Source organism: Protomyctophum bolini (genome assembly GCF_963924005.1).
Source record: "Protomyctophum bolini genome assembly, chromosome: 2".
Lineage (NCBI taxonomy): Eukaryota > Metazoa > Chordata > Actinopteri > Myctophiformes > Myctophidae > Protomyctophum > Protomyctophum bolini.
Genome location: NC_137863.1, coordinates 6,042,913 through 6,059,498, shown reverse-complemented (window position 1 = coordinate 6,059,498; position 16,586 = coordinate 6,042,913). Strand labels below are relative to the sequence as shown.

At 42.4% G+C, this 16,586-nt stretch overlaps 1 protein-coding gene across 1 annotated transcript in view; it reads right to left on the bottom strand.

Annotated features, from left to right (window-relative positions):
- The window catches only part of LOC308330666 (RNA-binding protein 5-like), a 239,561-nt gene that overhangs the window by 202,965 nt on the left and 20,010 nt on the right, over positions 1 to 16,586 (bottom strand). The gene's annotated exons all lie outside the window — the stretch shown is intronic.

Below are 16,586 nucleotides of genomic sequence, written 5' to 3'. Positions count from 1 at the left end.
TTGTTTAAGCAGATTTTATGAATATGCAGAAAATTCATCTAAATTAAATTTAAAAAATCTGAAACTTCACTCAATCCATCATGAAAGTAAGCCTGATGTAATGACACTGGGCCTGATTTTTTAGGACACAGATAAAGGTCAAGGGTCAGCAAAAAGACTGCAAATTTGACTATTTTCTGGAACTAAGCCCTCCAGATATTTTTTTAAAATCTGAAACTTCACTCAATCCATCATGAAAGTAAGCCTCATGTAATGACACTGGGCCTGATTTTTTAGGACACAGATAAAGGTCAAGGGTCAGCAAAAAGACTGCAAATTTGACTATTTTCTGGAACTAAGCCCTCCAGATATTTTTTAAAAATCTGAAACTTCACTCAATCCATCATGAAAGTAAGCCTGATGTAATGACTCTGGGCCTGATTTTTTAGGACACAGATAAAGGTCAAGGGTCAGCAAAAAGACTGCAAAGTTGACTATTTTCTGGAACTAAGCCCTCCAGATATTTTTTAAAAATCTGAAACTTCACTCAATCCATCATGAAAGTAAGCCTGATGTAATGACTCTGGGCCAGATTTTTTAGGACACAGATAAAGGTCAAGGGTCAGCAAAAAGACTGCAAATTTGACTATTTTCTGGAACTAAGCCCTCCAGATATTTTTTAAAAATCTGAAACTTCACTCAATCCATCATGAAAGTAAGCCTGATGTAATGACACTGGGCCTGATTTTTTAGGACACAGATAAAGGTCAAGGGTCAGCAAAAAGACTGCAAATTTGACTATTTTCTGGAACTAAGCCCTCCAGATATTTTTTTAAAATCTGAAACTTCACTCAATCCATCATGAAAGTAAGCCTCATGTAATGACACTGGGCCTGATTTTTTAGGACACAGATAAAGGTCAAGGGTCAGCAAAAAGACTGTAAATTTGACTATTTTCTGGAACTAAGCCCTCCAGATATTTTTTAAAAATCTGAAACTTCACTCAATCCATCATGAAAGTAAGCCTGATGTAATGACTCTGGGCCTGATTTTTTAGGACACAGATAAAGGTCAAGGGTCAGCAAAAAGACTGCAAAGTTGACTATTTTCTGGAACTAAGCCCTCCAGATATTTTTTAAAAATCTGAAACTTCACTCAATCCATCATGAAAGTAAGCCTGATGTAATGACTCTGGGCCAGATTTTTTAGGACACAGATAAAGGTCAAGGGTCAGCAAAAAGACTGCAAATTTGACTATTTTCTGGAACTAAGCCCTCCAGATATTTTTTAAAAATCTGAAACTTCACTCAATCCATCATGAAAGTAAGCCTGATGTAATGACACTGGGCCTGATTTTTTAGGACACAGATAAAGGTCAAGGGTCAGCAAAAAGACTGCAAATTTGACTATTTTCTGGAACTAAGCCCTCCAGATATTTTTTTAAAATCTGAAACTTCACTCAATCCATCATGAAAGTAAGCCTCATGTAATGACACTGGGCCTGATTTTTTAGGACACAGATAAAGGTCAAGGGTCAGCAAAAAGACTGCAAATTTGACTATTTTCTGGAACTAAGCCCTCCAGATATTTTTTAAAAATCTGAAACTTCACTCAATCCATCATGAAAGTAAGCCTGATGTAATGACTCTGGGCCTGATTTTTTAGGACACAGATAAAGGTCAAGGGTCAGCAAAAAGACTGCAAAGTTGACTATTTTCTGGAACTAAGCCCTCCAGATATTTTTTAAAAATCTGAAACTTCACTCAATCCATCATGAAAGTAAGCCTGATGTAATGACTCTGGGCCAGATTTTTTAGGACACAGATAAAGGTCAAGGGTCAGCAAAAAGACTGCAAATTTGACTATTTTCTGGAACTAAGCCCTCCAGATATTTTTTAAAAATCTGAAACTTCACTCAATCCATCATGAAAGTAAGCCTGATGTAATGACACTGGGCCTGATTTTTTAGGACACAGATAAAGGTCAAAGATCAGCAAAAAGACTGCAAAGCGGGCAATCTTTCCCTCTCAATAACTCCACAACGATAAGGACTTGGGGGCTAATTTTGATATATGTTGTTTAGTTTTCCGAGACGATCAAGTGGATATCTTGTTTGTCCTGGTACGACACTTTTCAAAACTTCAGATCTTCCTTCAGGATGGTGTTAGGTTGTAAACCTCTATGTACCTTCCGAAAGTGGAGGAAGCCAACTTAGGAGTGGCGTACCGGGACAACCAAGATATCCCCTTGTTCGTCTCAAAAAACTGAACAACATATCTCGAAATCGGAATCTAACTCCTTATCGTTTTCGAGTTATTAAGCGATATAGCGAACCTGTAACCCTAATCAATTAAGAGAACCGTATGTCCGTGTGAGAGGAAACTTATATTGGTGTTTTCAGCGCAACGAGCTGATCAAGAATCTGGTCTCGGTTTTGCTCTACGACCTCGGCAACCCTAACCCTAACCCTAGCACGTTTTGGTGGCTGGGTTAGGGTTAGAGAACAGTAAGTCCGTGTGTGAGGAGAGTTATATTGACACGTTCAATAATCTGCGCTGATCAATAATCTGGTGTTTGATTTGGTTTTCTACCCTTACTTTTCCCTGTAGATACATATTTATGATTATCTCTAAGACGATTTGACAAAACTTTACAATTCTGACATATGTCAGTCTACCCACCGATACGAATCGGTCTGTACCAGGCCCGAACCGGTGGCATGCACGGTTCGTGCGTGATCTTAAAAAAGCAAATATAAAAAAAATATAGAGCAGGCTTCGATTTGAGGCCTTCTGCACCAAGTGAGACTCCATGGGGTATGCAGTGCACAAACAACCCACAATGGACTCAAAACAAACCATAGTGAGTACTTGGGTTGACTCAACCAATGGGTTGTACAAAATTACCCATTATGGGTTATGGTTAACCCATGATGGGTCAGCCATAACCCATGTACTGAGTACATGGGTTGTACATAGGTTGACTCCCCCAATGGGTTGTACAAAATTACCCATTATGGGTTATGGTTAACCCATCATGGGTCAGCCATAACCCATCGTAAGAGTATATGGGTTGACTCATCCATTGGGTTGTGCAAAATTACCCATATGGGTTATGGTTAAACCATGATGGGTCAGCCATAATCCATAATGGGTCAACCATTTCATAACCCAGCATATGGGTCAAGAATCAACCCAGCATTTTTCTCTGTGTACTTGCTTGTTGCACACTAGTAGGCCATAAATGGCGCAAGTACTTTCGACCGCTGTAAACTGTCAAATCTCAGTATCTCTGTGAAGGAACGTTTGAAATGTCTAATTATTAGGTGTAACTATTTGCTACCTACCTACTTTATGCATGTAAACACCTAGTATTATTAAGTATGGTTCAAGTATACACAGGAGCATTACCTTTAATCCTCCCAACACTAAAACATATCGTCATTACGTCACCATCGAAAACCAATTACACTCTGGCACTTAATCCACATATTTCTTACGTCATCATTGAGAGCTAGTTATACATATACTATACATAATATATATGTAATTTGTAAGTTGATTAGCGGTATACTGTGGTTACTTTGCGCCAAAAACCGCCCCAGCCAACCCGCCACTTTTGATGCGTATGCAAATAAAACAGCAAATTGTGCCTGATTTGCTGGGACCAAATTACATACATGTTATACACAGGAGCATTACCTTTAATCCTCCCAACACCAAAACATATCGTCATTAGTGGCGGGTTGGCTGGGACGGTGCATACGAGCCGGGGCGAAACTATATTAATAGTTTAATAGTTAATTAATAGTTAATAATATTATTACTTGCGCGCTCTGCTTGCGCAAGTAATAATATAATAGTAGAAATGACAATCGTAAAATCACGCTCCTAAAAGGTTGATGTCATCGCAAGTATAGCCAGAGATCTATGCACGCATCCGTGTGTGTGTGTGTGCTTGCATGCGTGCGTGTGTGCATGGGGGTGGGTGGGCGGTAGGTTATTTATTGCAGTTCACGTACTCCTTAAACCAATTGGGCAGCAAATAGGAATTGGAGAATTCTGACGTCTCTCTACGACACTATAGGAATCTTTCTGTCCCTCTGTGACCTTGCTTGAGCACAGCTAGGGTGCACACTCTTATGAGTAATGGTAACTGCTTAAAAGGTCTACTTTATCCCAACAGTGTGTGTGTCTGTAATCCACGCACCTCGACAACTGTTCACCCCACAAGAATTCGACACACGCGTTCCACCTCAACACCAGAACTGCCCCAAAAAGGCCTCTGCCTGCATGGGCTGCATGGACAGGCAGAGAAACAAGAGTAGCAAATACAACTATTTACATGATGTATTACGTTGCCATGTAGTGCCCTAAACAAACAATAAAGTCCATGGACTAGAAAGAAAGAAAGAAAGAAAAGACCTACATAGGGACATTCTTTGCCACCATGCCAATACAGCCACCCTGTCACAACGACAAACAAACCTCAGCTACCACAAAACAACGTACATAAACTAATGTCAATCAGTCTTCTATTGAAAATGAACCATTGGAATTGATGGCTGTTATGTCAAAGCCCAAAAGCTCTATCTCCAACCAAATGGAAATAGCAAATTCACTCATGGGATTATTGAAGTGAGTTACTGAACTCACATACGGCAGATACAACACAACAGACACACTCTAGATTCACATGATGACTAGCATTCAACTCCAGAGCCAGAAACAGTGTCATTGCCACCCGGTCAACGGGTCCCAAAATGACAGCAATAGTACTACACCACCCGGTCAACGGGTCCCACAATGACAGCAATAGTACTACACCACCCGGTCAACGGGTCCCACAATGACAGCAATAGTACTACACCACCCGGTCAACGGGTCCCACAATGACAGCAATAGTACTACACCACCCGGTCAACGGGTCCCACAATGACAGCAATAGTACTACACCACCCGGTCAACGGGTCCCACAATGACAGCAATAGTACTACACCACCCGGTCAACGGGTCCCAAAATGACAGCAATAGTACTACACCACCCGGTCAATGGGTCCCACAATGACAGCACTAGTACTACACCACCCGGTCAACGGGTCCCACAATGACAGCAATAGTACTACACCACCCGGTCAACGGGTCCCACAATGACAGCAATAGTACTACACCACCCGGTCAACGGGTCCCACAATGACAGCAATAGTACTACACCACCCGGTCAATGGGTCCCACAATGACAGCACTAGTACTACACCACCCGGTCAACGGGTCCCACAATGACAGCAATAGTACTACACCACCCGGTCAACGGGTCCCACAATGACAGCAATAGTACTACACCACCCGGTCAACGGGTCCCAAAATGACAGCAATAGTACTACACCACCCGGTCAATGGGTCCCACAATGACAGCACTAGTACTACACCACCCGGTCAACGGGTCCCACAATGACAGCAATAGTACTACACCACCCGGTCAACGGGTCCCACAATGACAGCAATAGTACTACACCACCCGGTCAACGGGTCCCACAATGACAGCAATAGTACTACACCACCCGGTCAACGGGTCCCACAATGACAGCAATAGTACTACACCACCCGGTCAACGGGTCCCACAATGACAGCACTAGCACACCAGCTTGAATCACACACGCATTAAAAACACAAGCAGCAGCCAGGAAGCAAAAAACTAAGTTCATACTGTACCTTGCGCCGTCGACTCTTCCACTTGACTTCATAAGTTAGTTGTAGTGATGCCAGGGGAAAACTGTGGCTCTCTCTCCAGTTCATGATGAGACCTCCAGCAGCTTCTCCAGACTCCAGTCATCTCCATCCTCCATACATCTGGCTGGCTAGCTGGCCATGCAGTACTCTCCTCCCAGTATCAATGGCCCCCAACCAGCCTCATTATCCTGGCTGCCTGATCTTCTCACTCAGCCTTGGTCTGGATGTTTCGTACTGTACAAGCATTCTGCTGTAGTGTCGTGGTCAGGGATTTAGAGCATAGGCTCTATAGGGTCCAGCATTCAGGGGTTTAGGGCATAGGCTCCATAGGGTCCAGCATTCACAGCATGTCGTGGTCAGGGATTTAGGGCATAGGCTTCATAGGGTCCAGCATTCACAGCATGTCAGGGCTCTATAGGGTCCAGCATTCACAGCATTTCAGGGGTCTATAGGGTCCAGCATTCACAGCATGTCGTGGTCAGGGATTTAGGGCATAGGCTCTCTATAGGGTCCAGCATTCAGGGGTTTAGGGCATAGGATCCATAGGGTCCAGCATTCAGGGGTTTAGGGCATAGGCTCCATAGGGTCCAAATTCACAGCATGTCGTGGTCAGGGATTTAGGGCATAGGCTCTATAGGGTCCAGCATTCAGGGGTTCAGGGCATAGTCTCCATAGGGTCCAGCATTCAGGGGTTTAGGGCATGGTCTCTATAGGGTCCAGCATTCACAGCATGTCAGGGCTCTATAGGGTCCAGCATTCACAGCATGTCAGGGCTCTATAGGGTCCAGCATTCACAGCATGTCAGGGCTCTATGGTCCAGTATTAACAGCATGTCAGGGCTGAGAAGAAGCTGATCTTGGGGATCTGGGGTCGTCACCCTGGCCCGTGTACCTGTGGAGCAGGTTGAGAGAGAGACCATATAAGCTTTGAGTATAAGTATTGGCTATTTCCCCATATATAAGCCAAACAATGGGGGTTGGATTTTTGTGCCAATTCGCTTATTTCCATCGAAATAAGTAGTAAAGTGTGCCGCTTGGGATACTATTTATTTTACATTATGATTTTTTTGAGCAATGGAAATAAGCAAATTAGCACAACACCCCAATGCCCTATTCAATTAAATTAAATTAAATTAAATTCAATTAAATTAATTGGGGGTTTATGGTAGGGGAAATAGCCAATAATGCGCTTTTGCAGAAAATAACACCTGGACCTATTTGGTGGGGACGTAACAACTACAAAGAAAAGTAAGAAAGCCTTCTAGCATGGAATTCTCCTTTAAACCATCATTGGTAAACAGTTAAGAAGAATGATTTGGTGCCGTGACACCCCAAACAAAACATTGTGTCTGTATATATTTATTCTATTTATGTATATGCACACATACAGCACTCACGCACGCACGCACACAGACACAGACAGTCACACACACACACACACACACACACACACACACACACACACACACACACACACACACACACACACACACACACACACACACACACACACACACACACACACACACACACGTTAATGCTTGCATAGGTAGAAAACTCAGGTTTGTGTGCTGTAAATTCAGGTAACACTTTGTGCACACAGCACTTCAAGCACCTTTGTTTGTTTATTTCACCCCCCCCTTATCTATCTAATATCTATCTCTCTTTCTCTTTCTCTCTGTCCCTCTCTCTCTCTCTCTCTCTCTCTCACACACACACACACACACACACACACACACACACACGAACGCACGCACCCATGCACGTTAATGCTCACTTAGCATAGCTATAACTCACCTGCAGAATGAAAACAAATCCACCAGTTTGTTGTTATGAAGATAACTTCTCTTTCAAGCTGTCACACACTTAAGACTGAGCCGTTTCACTTCCTAACACGCCAGACTACTCCACTTCAAGGAGTGCAAAGTTACATTATAAGTTGTTTATATTTTTCACTCTGTTTTAACAAACATAAGTTTGCAGCCCGTGTGGGGGTGTGTGTGTGTGTGTGTGTGTGTGTGTGTGTGGAGGGGGAGGGGGCGTGGCTACCGGAGGGTTTTAAAGAGCGCGCTTGAAGCCTGGTTAGGGAGTGTCTACCAATTCACTGGAGCGTCTACTTCAGCCATATCAAACATACGGCCCGCGAGATGATTTAATCCGACCCCCACTTGTAGAGCATAAATGTACGAGTCTGTCCAAGAAAAAGTAAGTCTCTAGCACATTCCTGTCAAAAGTTATGATTATTTTTAAAGAAATATTAACCAAATGCTCAATCCCAGTTATGAGCTTCGATCCTCCCTAACTAATCTGATTGCTGTCATCTGTGCTCCTCTCTCTGCTGCTGCGCGAGGGAGTGGGACCATTCAGATAACAGAGCTCTTTAAGAAATTATCATATATCCCACCACTGCAGATTATACATATTATTTAATGATGTTATGAAAATAACTTCTCAGAAACTGGTCCCTGATATTCAGGAAGCAGCAAGTGAAAACAAGACAGAGGTGAAAATAAATATTTGTTTGAAGTATTAGTTATTCACTCATATTTGTTTTAATGTTTAATTGTTCATCACTTCAATAAAAAAAGCAGGCCTGCATAAAACCAAGGGTTGTGCCATTGTGTAGCCATTTACAAATTTCTGCTGAGACTGAGTATTTGAAATTTAAATATTCTATTTTCAAATGGTTTATTGGTGCTCCATAAATAAAAATAGAACTGCACTCCGTCGAGTGCATACTTGCTTGTTGCACACTAGTAGGCCATAAATATTTGCATAGGCTACGCATCAAAAGTGGCGGGTTGGCTGGGACGGTGCATACGAGCCGGGCGAAACTATTACTTGCGCGCTCTGCTTGCACAAGTAATAACAACAACAACAATTGAGATATATCAAACATATTAAATCGATATGTACAGGTTGGAATAGAAATACATTGAAAGAGGTGGGGCAAGGTTTTAAAGGAAACCAGTGATGTGCTTGTTTTGATGGAAGGGGGCATTCCACACCTGAGTGGCAGCGCTGGATGGTAATTTACCCATATTTGTTCTAAAAATGGGTGGCACCAGATCAATATTCTAGTGTTGTGGCTGTGGGAGTTGCTCACCTTTTTTGAGGTAATCAGTCAAGTAAATGGGAACTGAGGGCAGAGCTGCATTTACAATCTTGGGACCAATTCTCAAGAAAGATGAGAATTTGAACATTAGGACATTAGGCCCAAACCCACACCTATGGCTATGCATAATATAACGGGTAACGGAGGTGTTTAAGGGATTTAGACAGGTAAGGTAACCAAAATACCAACTTTAGTGGGGGAACACCCCTTCCCCACTGCTAAATCCCAAAACAATTTAGAAAGATCGAACCCTTATCCCTAAACTAATTCGCCATTTTTATTTTTTTACTATTTAAAAAAACCCTTTAAAATAGTTCAAATAGCCGGATAGATGGATAGGAATATACGAATGAAAAAACGTTAAGACTGAATAAAAACCATCTGCAATTTTCTGGATGTTGCTGGCAGTCGACTCACATCTGGCCAGAGTCAAACTTCATTAGACTCTGAGGCTGAGCTGGGTGTGACAAGACACCTGTTGTGCATCGATCTAATAGATGCGTGCAAGATCAATCAGTCAACCTTACTCACCCTCAAGAGAGAGGCTGTGTGTGTCATGACAACATGCTGCTCTGGAAAATGTACCATCTTGTCCTATATAAGTTCCTTACTTTCTACAATAAAAATGTATCCTTGACTCTGGGTCTTCATATCCCTTTTCAGTTGCTAGTGTAGCAGTCCGTTTGCCACATGCATGCCGCCTAGTGTTTTGCAAGAGAAATAAGCAACCAGGTGTTTGAAAACACGTCCAAATAAGCAAATAGGAGCACTTTAAACCCGTTATTGATCTGCTATTTGAGCTTGTAGTTGTAGATCTGCAATTTTCAAAATAATTTTGGGAAACTTGTGAAAAAGGTGGAGTTCCTGGCACAAAAACTACAATTTATTATATATTGTATCAATTGTAAATATCGGTAGTTTTGTATTGAGGTTATTTTTTTTGGCTTGTTTCTAAACAGACATGGCAACAGTGAGAATCAGTGGATACAGATATCGATTGTGCTCCCACAAATAATTACCTCAGAAACCAGTTAATCACAAATCGTATGCATCCGGCAGTTTTGGGCTGGGATGGACAGTGAGAATATTGAAAATGGGCCCCCAAATAACGGGCAAAATACTACGCTTTATACATATATAAGAAAAGCCTTCGTGGTGTTTCAATTAAAACCTTAAAAATGATTATCATTAAGTTAAATAGGAGGTATATTATTCCAAGCTATAGAACACAATGGGTTGACTGATCCGTTACAATATACTAGGAAAATGCACGTGGCCCACCCATCTGACTCCATGGCCTAAATGGCATTGTAGGGTCAGATGGGTGGGCTGCAAAAAGGTAGCTGTTTGAGTAGCCCAGTGAGAATCACTGAGGCAGATGATACAAACATGTTTATTGTAGCGGGAGCGAGGGTACAATGCCACAACAGATGGACATGTGCCGTCATGACAGAGGCAGTGTGAATGTGACTGATTGATCCTGTATATTGATTAGATCGATGCATAACAGGTGTCTTCACACCCAGCAGTCTAATTAGTTTGACTCTGGCCAGATGTGACAGCTAAAATCAGCTGTCACAATGATCACAATACAGTATTAAGGCACTTAACAAACCGGGAACAACAGTGACCATGTCAAGGGCCCCCTAAACAGCCTTGACTTTTCTAGGGTAAACCAAAAGACAATTAGTCAGAACTCTCCTCAAAGTAAAATGAAGTTAATGAACAGAAGACAAATATTGACTGATAATCCAATGAGAACAGAACCGGTTGCCTTCAATACGATTCAACTCCTAAGAAGAGACCTTTTCAAAAGGCAGTCCTCACCAACTGTGCAGGATTAATCTCTTTGCTCTGTCCCAGCTGTTGCAATCTGATGGATGTATTAGCTGAAACCTTGTATCTCCATATTTAAACCTTTTATGCTTTCTTTGGTAAAATGAATACTCTGCTTTGCAAGAAAGTAGTGAAAATATATTATCTATAAGCTCACTATGCATCACATCGTGACGTGTTGTGAGCTTGTAGATCGGCTATTTTCTCCACTTAAACGCCCAATGCATTCTCTATGGCAATAGCACAAACTTTGGCATGCTACTAGTCCTACATACTTAAACCTACCAACCCCATTCTAGCCTACTTAGGTTCATCTTACGGTGGACATGTTTGCCTGAAAAGGAATCTTTGAAAGGTGCCATAGTTTTAGAAATATAGTGCTTTCAAATGTGAGACTTTTATAATGGGGCATCATCACACTGAGCTATCGGCTGGTTACTACAGCACAGCTTTTCTGTACTACTTGATGTCAGTGTGGAAAGCAAAGTGTCTGGGGTGGGGTAACCAAAATACCAACTTTAGTGGGGGGAACACCCTAAACTGACTCTGCCAGATGGGGGCGGTATTGAGTAATAAGCTGTGAAACAATTGTGTGTAGCAAGCTTCTTGGATCTGGCAGCGTCAGACCCCTTCCCCACTGCTAAATCCCAACACAGTGTATTTAGAAAGATCAGATGAAAATGGAGCCCATAATCCTCCCATCTGATACTTGGTCTGCCCTGGGGTCTCCTTCCAGTGGGACGTGCGTACGTCTCCCTAGGGAGACGCTCGGGAGGCATCCTTATAGATGCCAGAACTATAAGCTGGCTCCTTCCCAAGCGAAAAAAGCAGCTGGTCTACTCCGAGTCTCTCTTGTGTGATTGAACTTCTCAACTATCTCTAAGGGAGCCAGCCACCTATCTGAGAAGACAGGTTTTGGTCATGAGTCATGACCCATACTTCATGACCATATAGGTCAGAGTAGGACCGAAGATTGCTCGGTAGACAGAGAGCTTTGCCTTCTGGCTCCGCTCTCTTTTTGTCCAAACATCTGTCCAGTGTCCACACTGTGAACTGACTCCACTAAACCAGTGTAGAAAGTGATGGAGATGGCCCTTTTCACATTTCCCCCAATACAAGGATACAGTCTATAGATCATGCACACAACGGTGCACACTTTCAAACATCTTTGATCATAAGGGAATACATGTAACGACCAGAAGGGGGCGGTTTGCTGACGGTGTCTCAGAGTGGTATTTTGGTTTAATTATGCATTGAGGCAGATTGCGAGTGCGTCTCCTGTTTTACCTCCCTTATGATGAATTCCCGTTGTTCGTTGACTATATAGAAGTGTCTATTTGTACGTCTCTAAATGTTTTGATGAATTGAAAAAGGTGGACCCTCTTGTAACGCTTAATTGGGTCGTCCACTCACAGTTAACAGTCTTTGTATTGAGTTTGTGCTTGAAATGTACTGTAATTCTGCAAACTGTTAATACATATTTCAATCAATCAATCAAAACTCTTCATGATCATCTGTGTCATTTACATTCATCCTTCATGTGGTCCTCACCCTCAACATGAGAGCAATTAACCAGCATTTAGATTAAAAATGTAAACACACATGCAGTGTTCTCTGTTCTGTAGTGTAGATGATCTTATTTGAAGAGTGCCAGATAGCAGCGCAGCATTCCCCGGCACGAGTCTGTTGGTCTCTGAGGCCACTGTAATGAAAAAGTATCGAGGGGTAACTTTAAAAAAAGACAGTCAGGTTTCAGTTTGTTGACGAGCAGGCCGGTACCATGCATCGTTTCCTCTGCCATCGGTGTGTGAATGGGTGAATGTAATGCACATTGTGAAGCGCCAAGATGCTATATACTGTAATTCACCGTTTACTGTATATGCTGAAAATTTGCATCCTTTTGTTCAGAGGGGAAATATAACGTATAGTATTTAATAGACCCATAGGGAGTCGGGACCAAAGAATTAGAGGATAAGTGGTTGAGAGACTAAAATCAATATCATTTAATTGTGAACATATGCATGTCTATGTAACAGAATCGAATCAGTTGATCCTGATTTTGCGTGCAACGAAGTACGGACTTCAAACTCAATTATGTTTAGTTTATAAAATGATATTTTGTCCAATGGTAGGCTATGTGAATGTTTATTCAATAATAACGTACGTTTTTGGTGGTTGTATTGTATTTGGACTCCTTGCTCTTCTATTAAGATATTTAGACCAAATTGACACGATCCTGTTTGTTGTTTAGACACAGATTTTGACCTAAAGGTCAGAATTCAATTTCTCCCCAGAGCAAGCAGGCCGGCAAATGTAGTCCTACACCGGCCATATGTTGAGGACCAAACAGGTGTTGCAAATTATTTCGTTCTACGCCAATCAGCCTGTTCAGACAAATTGAGACACCTGTGTTGTTCCCCAACATGGCAGGTGTATATAGGACTACATTTGCAACCCATGAATTGGCTCAGTAGGAAGAATGTCAGCACTTATGGAGACCCGTGTTCAAATCCTGGGTAGAACAGGATACATCTAAAAGGAGAAACACCTGCATACATTTCTTCATTTTTATTGGAGCAGCAGAGACAATCATCTGTCTGTATAATGTTTTAAAAAAAAGTTTTTCTCGCTATCGAGGAAGCGTGAGTTTTTAGATACAGAAAGCACACCCATATCCTTAAAACACTGTTTTCGGATACAGAGAGCAGACGAATTCCCTCAAAACACAGTTTGCGCGTACAGAGAGCAGACGAATTCCCTCAAAACACAGTTTGCGCGTACAGAGAGCAGACGAATTCCCTCAAAACACAGTTTGCGCGTACAGAGAGCAGACGAATTCCCTCAAAACACCGTTTGCGGGTACAGAGAGCAGACGAATTCCCTCAAAACGCAGTTTGCGGGTACAGAGAGCAGACGAATTCCCTCAAAACGCAGTTTGCGGGTACAGAGAGCAGACGAATTCCCTCAAAACGCAGTTTAAGGGTTCAGAGAGCAGACGAATTCCCTCAAAACGCAGTTTAAGGGTTCAGAGAGCAGACGAATTCCCTCAAAACGCAGTTTGCGGGTACAGAGAGCAGACGAATTCCCTCAAAACGCAGTTTGCGGGTACAGAGAGCAGACGAATTCCCTCAAAACGCAGTTTGCGGGTACAGAGAGCAGACGAATTCCCTCAAAACACAGTTTGCGGGTACAGAGAGCAGACGAATTCCCTCAAAACACAGTTTGCGGGTACAGAGAGCAGACGAATTCCCTCAAAACACCGTTTGCGGGTACAGAGAGCAGACGAATTCCCTCAAAACACAGTTTGCGGGTACAGAGAGCAGACGAATTCCCTCAAAACACAGTTTGCGGGTACAGAGAGCAGACGAATTCCCTCAAAATACAGTTTGCGGGTACAGAGAGCAGACGAATTCCCTCAAAACACAGTTTGCGGGTACAGAGAGCAGACGAATTCCCTCAAAACACCGTTTGCGGGTACAGAGAGCAGACGAATTCCCTCAAAACACCGTTTGCGGGTACAGAGAGCAGACGAATTCCCTCAAAACACCGTTTGCGGGTACAGAGAGCAGACGAATTCCCTCAAAACACCGTTTGCGGGTACAGAGAGCAGACGAATTCCCTCAAAACACCGTTTGCGGGTACAGAGAGCAGACGAATTCCCTCAAAACACCGTTTGCGGGTACAGAGAGCAGACGAATTCCCTCAAAACGCAGTTTGCGGGTACAGAGAGCAGACGAATTCCCTCAAAACGCAGTTTAAGGGTACAGAGAGCAGACGAATTCCCTCAAAACGCAGTTTAAGGGTTCAGAGAGCAGACGAATTCCCTCAAAACGCAGTTTAAGGGTTCAGAGAGCAGACGAATTCCCTCAAAACGCAGTTTGCGGGTACAGAGAGCAGACGAATTCCCTCAAAACGCAGTTTGCGGGTACAGAGAGCAGACGAATTCCCTCAAAACACAGTTTGCTGGTACAGAGAGCAGACGAATTCCCTCAAAACACAGTTTGCGGGTACAGAGAGCAGACGAATTCCCTCAAAACACAGTTTGCGGGTACAGAGAGCAGACGAATTCCCTCAAAACACAGTTTGCTGGTACAGAGAGCAGACGAATTCCCTCAAAACACAGTTTGCGGGTACAGAGAGCAGACGAATTCCCTCAAAACACAGTTTGCGGGTACAGAGAGCAGACGAATTCCCTCAAAACACAGTTTGCGGGTACAGAGAGCAGACGAATTCCCTCAGAACACAGTTTGCGGGTACAGAGAGCAGACGAATTCCCTCAGAACACAGTTTGCGGGTACAGAGAGCAGACGAATTCCCTCAAAACACAGTTTCCGGGTACAAATTATATATATATATATATATATATATATATATATAATTGAAACAATCCAGCTGCTCCTCATATAACTGATTTGAACCAACTGACGTTATCCTTAGTAACACGTACATAATACACACATTTGACATAACACAGAGAAACCAGCTAAATAAATTGCATACTGTATATAAAAAACATGAACAGATGAAGAGCAACATCCAGTGTTCAGCCTACCTGGCTAAATTACAGTTTTTCACAATTGTTAACACGCGATTCAGGAAAGGAGAATAAGGTGGAAGGAATAGAACAGAAAACATGTTCTAATGATGCCAACTGTGTAGTGGCTGAGATTGGGTTGGGCCCTCTGGCTCATGGTCAAACCATGATTAGATTGGGTTGGGCCCTCTGGCTCATGGTCAAACCATGATTGGGTTGGGCCCTCTGGCTCATGGTTTAGATAGATAGATAGATAGATAGATTGGGTTGGGCCCTCTGGCTCATGGTCAAACCATGATTGGGCACATGGTCAACTTCAGTTGCCCGAATCTCATTAGATATGACCGTTCTCCTTCTTTCTCCTCTTCCTCTCCCTCCTCCTCCTCGTCCTCCTCCTCTCACTCTTACGCCTCTCCTTCTCTGGTTGTCGATCTCTTCAAGGTTCTCCATTGTTCACCCGACAAAACAGAGGCTCTCAAGTCCCTTGTATGCTGCAGTCCCGACTCCTGATTGCAAATTGCTCACCAGATCTGAACGTTTAGAGATTTGACTATTTGCGTGCTGTAGGTTGATGCTTTGAGATTTTATGTGAGAAGTGTGTGTGTGCAACAACTGAACATTGTGTGTAGTGTTTGGACAACGAGGTAATGTGTAATTGACATCAGAGTGTAAAGAGTCTAATGCAGATAAGGGAGTGTGATGTAGTGCAAATTGTGTTGAGCGATTAGGTACATGAAGTGAAAGTTTTTGTGTGTTAACAATCGTGAACAAACTGTAAGCCTCAAAATCGACTGATGGGAAGGACTTCTTTATTCTGTATTTTTGAAAAGGAATTGGTGGAATTATTTCTGTAAAAGCTTTTGTTTTTTTACGTTTTCAGGAAGGGGAAGAAGAATAGAGATCCTACATAGAAAGAAAGAGCAAGACAACAGATCAGATATTCCAATATTCCTGATATCAGTTGAGTTAAAAAATATACATAAATATATAACGCGTGTGCATGGTTTGAGGAAATTCCAGTGGAAAAAGGCAGTTAAAATAGCTTAAAAAAAATTGGCAACATGAGCAAATCTGAGTAGAACCGTGTGTAACAATGATATAGAGTATCAAGACATAACAATTTATCTTCGTAAAATTGCAATTGAATTGAATGGAAGAGCTCTCACTAATTAATTTTTAACCAACTAATTTGCATTATTTAAAAAAAAGTACAATTCAAAACAAATGCACACTGACTGGAGCATTAACGCCTGGAGCACCACTTGCAGAAAGTATATCAGTCAATGGAAAAATGCACAACAAGCGTGAAATCCAAATTTTCCACCAATCTGTGGATTTGATAATGCAGTCGTGGAAAAAGTGTTGCCAAGTGACAGACTGGTGTGTGTGTGTGT